Source organism: Tachyglossus aculeatus, chromosome 9, assembly GCF_015852505.1.
Source record: "Tachyglossus aculeatus isolate mTacAcu1 chromosome 9, mTacAcu1.pri, whole genome shotgun sequence".
Classification (NCBI taxonomy): Eukaryota; Metazoa; Chordata; class Mammalia; order Monotremata; family Tachyglossidae; genus Tachyglossus; species Tachyglossus aculeatus.
Genome location: NC_052074.1, coordinates 7715624 through 7721623, shown reverse-complemented (window position 1 = coordinate 7721623; position 6000 = coordinate 7715624).

The following is a 6000-nucleotide window of genomic DNA, read 5'->3' as shown; positions in this document are numbered from 1 at the left end:
TAACTAGGGCTGACACAGTCCCTGTCCCACACGGGGTTCGCAGTCTAAGGTGAGGAGAAAAAAACAGGAATTTCATTCATATTTTACAGATGAGGGAATGGGGAGAGAGAAGTTACTTGCCCAAGGGGCAGCAGGCAAGACTCACCTCCCAATCCACTCTGGCTACTCTCAGACAGCCTCGGGATGTCTCCGGGCCCAGGACCAACAAGCTCCAACTTGACCTTGGAAAGAGCCAGAAGCAGGGGTGAAGGGGATATCTCCACCCTGGGGCCCATTTCCCAGTCTGGCTTGACAAGTACCAGACCAAGAGACACTCCTTCTCTAGACTGTAATCCTCTTATGGGCAGGGTACGTGATTACCACCTCCGTTAACACTCTGCACACAGTAAGTGCTCAGTAAATACAATTGTTCGATGGTTCTCCTCATTTCCCTAGAGGTCCATCCCTCAGTTGAACATATCTCAGGCCTGGGAAGGCTTTCCCATCATCTTCCCTTTCCCACCCTTCCGTTTCTTCCCATTACTACACCTTCAGAGTCCAGTTACCCTGCTGCATAACTCTTCACCCTTTCCCAGAGTTCCACCCCTTCCGAATTTCAGTATAAGGCTGTCAGTAGCCCGGTAGGATTTATTAATAATAATAATAATAATAATAATAATGTTGGTATTTGTTAAGCCCTTACTGTAGGCCAAGCACTGTTCTAAGCGCTGGGGGAGATACAAGGTAATCAGGTTGTGCCACGTGGGGCTTATAGTCTTAATCCCCATTTTACAGATGAGGCAACTGAGGCCCCGAGAAGTTAAGTGACTTGCCCAAAGTCACACAGCTGATTAGTGGCTGAGCCGGGATTAGAACCCATGACCTCTGACTCCCAAGCCCGGGCTCTTTCCACAGAGCCACGCTGCTTCTCTGTATTTCCCTAGCCCAGCCCCTCATCTTTACTTTTAATCTTTCCTCATAAATCAGTCTCTCTGGCCCCTTAATCATTCTTGACAGACGATTTACCCAATAGTTTACCATCAGAATGTGAGATCGTTGTCTTTCAAAGCATATCAATATAAATTATTAAAAAAAAAGCCTTATTAGTCCTGAGTCCTTGGAGGGAGGTGGAAAGGGAGACACACGCGATTGCGAGAACACACACCCCCCCATAATAAGATGTGGAGGAGAGCTGGGACAGAGAGCCTGGAGTCTTATTAAATGAAAACAATTAACATACCCCAACGATTGTGGTCCTCTGAGAGGTTCCAATAAAAAAGCAGGCTCCCTGCCACCGCCTCTTCTCCCCCCTCAATACCTTTCCAGTGGAAACAAGCCCTGGTTTCCTGGTTCTAGTTCTAGAGGGACCGTGGCTATTCAGTCTCTCCTGGAGTAGTCTGGCCAGGCCACTTCTCGCTAAAAAGTTTAACTGCAGCGCTATTAAAAAGAGAACAAGTCCCGGTAATAAAAGACAGCTCTATTCCCGCGGGGAAAAGGGGGATGGTGGTTTCTGCCTCACCTCCGTGCCTTTGACACGAGAACGCGTAAAGAAGGCGGAGGTCGAGAGGGAAAGAACACTGCACTTTCTGTTCAGCTTTAACCGTAAACTTCCCGGCGTGGCCTTGGACTTTTCAAATGCCTCCCGTTGCTTTTACAGCCCTGACATCGTATTCCCGACTGGTGACGTCATGGCTTCTAAGGAAAGGGACCGAACGACTCTGGGATCTCGAATGGCTCCCGGGCCCATCACACGTCTGCGTGTGGATCGCTGAGCCAGCTAAGCGTGGGAGGCCCAGGTGCCTTCTGCGTGTTTACAGAGCGCTCGGCTGGCCATGGGAAAGCCAGCCGAGCGAAGGTGTCCTGGACGAGGAGGGCAACTTTAAGACAGGAAGGTGAGACACCCGATTTATTATGACTACACAATTGGCAAATGTTTTGCCAATGTTGGTAAATGTTTTAATAACCATCTTCCCCGTTACAGCGTGGGCTTCCTGAGGGCGGGGAAGGAGCCCATTGTTGGGTAGGGACCGTCTCTATATGTTGCTGACTTGTACTTCCCAAGCCTTAGTACAGTGTTCTGCACACCGTAAGCGCTCAATAAATACGATTGAATGAAGGAATGAGTCACTTTTTGTTTCGTACTTCCCAAACGCTTGGTATAGAGAGTGGGTGTTCATTAATACTATTATTGCTAAAATTAAATCACCTGGAAGTGGGCCGCTGTAACGTCCTTTTTTGAAAGAGATTAACTCAGTCTTGCCATTGCGATGTTAACCTGAAGTTTGGCAATGAGGTACGATTTCAGCCTTGAGCCACCACTCAAAACAAAGTTTATTAGTAGTAGTAGTAGTAGTAATAGTAGTACTAATCATAATAATCGTAATCCTGCTAGCAGTTGGAGTAATCATAATGATAATAGTAGTGGTAATAGTTGTAGCAGTAGCAGTAGTAACATGCCCTGCCCTTCCTGCGCATCAGGCAGAAACTCCTCACCCTGGGCTTCAAGGCTGTCCATCCCCTCGCCCCCTCCTACCTCACCTCCCTTCTCTCCTTCTACTGCCCAGCCCGCACCCTCCGCTCCTCCACCACTAATCTCCTCACTGTACCTCGCTCTCGCCTGTCCCGCCATCGACCCCCGGCCCACGTCATCCCCCGGGCCTGGAATGCCCCCAATCCCTCTGCCCATCCGCCAAGCTAGCTCTCTTCCTCCCTTCAAGGCCCTGCTGACCTCCTCCAGGAGGCCTTCCCAGACTGAGCCCCTTCTTTCCTCTCCCCCTCGTCCCCCTCTCCATCCCCCCGTCTTGCCTCCTTCCCTTCCCCACAGCACCTGTATATATGTATATATGGTTGTACATATTTATTACTCTATTTATTTATTTATTTATTTTACTTGTACATTTCTATCCTACTTATTTTATTTTGTTGGTATGTTTGGTTCTGTTCTCTGTCTCCCCCTTTTAGACTGTGAGCCCACTGTTGGGTAGGGACTGTCTCTATGTGATGCCAATTTGTACTTCCCAAGCGCTTAGTACAGTGCTCTGCACATAGTAAGCGCTCAATAAATGCGATTGATTGATTGATTGATTGATTCCCCTGAATTTCCCATCACTGTAGACAGCACTACCACCCCTCCTGTCTCATGACCCTGTAACCTTGGCCTTATTCATTCATTCATTCATTCAATCATATTTATTGAGTGCTTACTGTGTGCAGAGCACTGTACTAAGCGCTTGGGAAGTACAAGTTGGCAACATGTAGAGAGAGTCCCTACCCAACAGTGGGCTCACAGTCTAGAAAGGGGAGACAGACAACAAAACAAAATATATTAACAAAATAAAATAAATAGAATAAATATGTACAAATAAAATAGAGTAGTAAATACGTACAAACATATATACATATATACAGGTGCTGTGGGGAGGGGAAGGAGGTAAGGCGGGGGGGGATGGGGAAGGGGAGGAGGAGGAGAGGAAGGAGGGGGCTCAGTCTGGGAAGGCCTTATCCCTTGACTCCTCTCTCTCATTCAAGGCACATATTCAATCTCTCACTAAATCCTGTCTATTCAACCTAGTAAGAGTAGTAGTAGTAATAGTAATATTAATAGTAACAATAGCCGTGGCAGCAGTGGTCATAACAATAGTAATACTACTACTAATAATAACAGTGGCATTTGTTAAGTGCTTACTACATGCAAAACACTATTCTAAATGCTGGGGAGGATACAAAGCCTCCTCCAGGAGGCCTTCCCAGTCTGAGCCCCCTCTTTCCTCTCCCCCTCCTCCCCCTCTCCATCCCCCCACCTTATCACCTTCCCTTCCCCACAGCACCTGAATATATGTATATATCTTTGTATGTATTTATTACTCTATTTATTTATTTATTTTACTTGTACATATTTATTCTATTGATTTTATTCTGTTAATATGTTTTGTTTTGTTCTCTGTCTCCCCCTTCTAGACTGTGAGCCCACTGTTGGGTAGGGACCATCTCTATATGTTGCCAACTTGCACATCCCAAGCGCTTAGTACAGTGCTCTGCAAACAGTAAGCGCTCAATAAATACGATTGAATGAATGAATGAAAAGGTGATCAGGTTGTCCCACGTGGGCTTTACAGTCTTTATCCCCATTCTCCAGATGAGGTAACTGAGGTACAGAGATGCGACTTGCCCAAAGTCACACAGCTGATAAGTAGCGGAGCCGGGATTTGAACCCATGACCTCCAACTCCCAAGCCCGGGCTCTTTTCCACTGAGCCACGCTGCTTCTCTGTAATAGCAGAGGTAATAGTAAGAGAAATGCATGAGCTGGTGTTCCATAAGAGGAGAGATGCCCTCATGTTCAGAGAGAGTCAATCACTGAGTTTTCCTGGGCAAAGTTTTCCAGTGGGCCGCAGTGCCCACTTCCTCCCTTCAAGGCCCTGCTGAGAGCTCACCTCCTCCAGGAGGCCTTCCCAGACTGAGCCCCTTCCTTCCTCTCCCCCTCGTCCCCCTCTCCATCCCCCCCATCTTACCTCCTTCCCTTCCCCACAGCACCTGTATATATGTATATATGTTTGTACATATTTATTACTCTATTTATTTATTTATTTATTTATTTTACTCGTACATATCTATTCTATTTATTTTATTTTGTTAGCATGTTTGGTCTTGTTCTCTGTCTCCCCCTTTTAGACTGTGAGCCCACTGTTAGGTAGGGACTGTCTCTATATGTTGCCAATTTGTACTTCCCAAGGGCTTAGTACAGTGCTCTGCACATAGTAAGCGCTCAATAATTACGATTGATGATGATGATGATGATGACTAGCCAGGAAAGACAGTGCAGGGAGCATCCAGCAGCTAGCATGCCGATGGAGAGCGACCGGGTTTCTTGGCCTTGGACTCCAGAGCCTTCTGGGCTTGGGACTGTCATTCCACAGCGCAACACAAAAGGTGTTTGTTTTGAGGCTGAGGGTGCTTTCTGGAGCTCAGACCGGAGGGAGATCCTTTTAGAGTCTTCTCTGTGCCGGTGCAGGGCTGGAGAGAGTACAACACAACAATAAACACACATTCCCTGCCCTCAGTGAGCTTACAGTCTAGAGGGGATGACAGGCGTTAATAACAATTAATAAACGAGTCTGGATTTCGCTATCGCAGATGGCGAGCCTCGCAATATGGATCACCTGGCTTTAGTGACAGAAGGCAGGTGGGAAGACAGAGGGATGGAGGAAGATGGGGATGGTGAGGGAAGGGAGGGGAAGTTGAAGAATCAACCAACAAAACCTCGTCAGTCACAGTAGCCTGTTCGATCACGGTAAGCCAGGGAAAGCAGAAGGGAGAGGAGGAGAGCATGTCCGCCAAAACTGGAAAATTCAGGAGCTGAAGATGGGGTGTGTGGAGAAACCGGCTAAGAGTGGGCTGATCATTTTCTTAAAGAGTGCTTCTGTGGCCTGAGAACAGGAAAAAAAAAAAAGGGCCAAAGCATCCCTTCAGGAAATCTCTAAGATGGCAATAAGAAACAGCTGCGGCCAGATAAATGCTGTCACAGGGCTTAGAGCAGAGTGACAGCACACACACAGAACCACAGCTAGGGCAGGGATCATAGTAATAATAAGTGTGGTTTTCTGAAGCCCTTAATGATGATGATAATGGTATTTGTTAAGCGCTTACTATGTGCAAAGCACTGTTCTAAGCGCTGGGGGGATACAAGGTGATCAGGTTGTCCCACGTGCGGCTCACAGTCTCCATCCCCATTTTCCAGATGAGGGAACTGAGGCCCCGAGAAGTGAAGTGACTTGCCCAAAGTCACACAGCTGACAATTGGCAGAGCCAGAATTTGAACCCACAACCTCTGGCTCCAAAGCCCTGGCTCTTTCCAATCAATCAATCAATCAATCATATTTATTGAGCACTTACTGTGTGCAGAGCACTGTACTAAGCACTTGGGAAGTACAAGTTGGGAACATATAGAGACAGTCCCTACCCAACAGTGGGCTCACAGTCTAGAAGGGGAAGAGACACTGAGCCACACTGCTTCTTAAGTACC